Source organism: Bison bison, unplaced genomic scaffold, assembly GCF_000754665.1.
Source record: "Bison bison bison isolate TAMUID 2011002044 unplaced genomic scaffold, Bison_UMD1.0 scf7180017864459, whole genome shotgun sequence".
Lineage (NCBI taxonomy): Eukaryota > Metazoa > Chordata > Mammalia > Artiodactyla > Bovidae > Bison > Bison bison.
Window position 1 is genome coordinate 654,409 of NW_011495021.1, and position 260 is coordinate 654,668.

The 260-nt window shown below is 41.9% G+C and overlaps 1 protein-coding gene across 2 annotated transcripts in view; it reads left to right on the plus strand.

Moving 5' to 3' along the window:
* The window catches only part of TFPI (tissue factor pathway inhibitor (lipoprotein-associated coagulation inhibitor)), a 98,300-nt gene that overhangs the window by 54,645 nt on the left and 43,395 nt on the right, over positions 1-260 (plus strand). The window lies entirely within an intron of this gene.

The window sequence follows — 260 nt, forward strand, 5'->3', positions numbered from 1 at the left end:
AAATAAAGTCTGACACTGTTTCCACTGTTTCCCCATCTATTTCCCATGAAGTGATGGGACCGGATGCCATGACCTTCAAAGTTTTCTGAATGTTGAGCTTTAAGCCAACCTTTTCACTCTCCACTTTCAACTTCATCAAGAGGCTTTTTAGTTCCTCTTCATTTTCTGCCATAAGGGTGGTATCATCCGCATATCTGAGGTCATTGATATTTCTCCCGGCAATCTTGATTCCAGCTTGTGTTTCTTCCAGTCCAACGTTT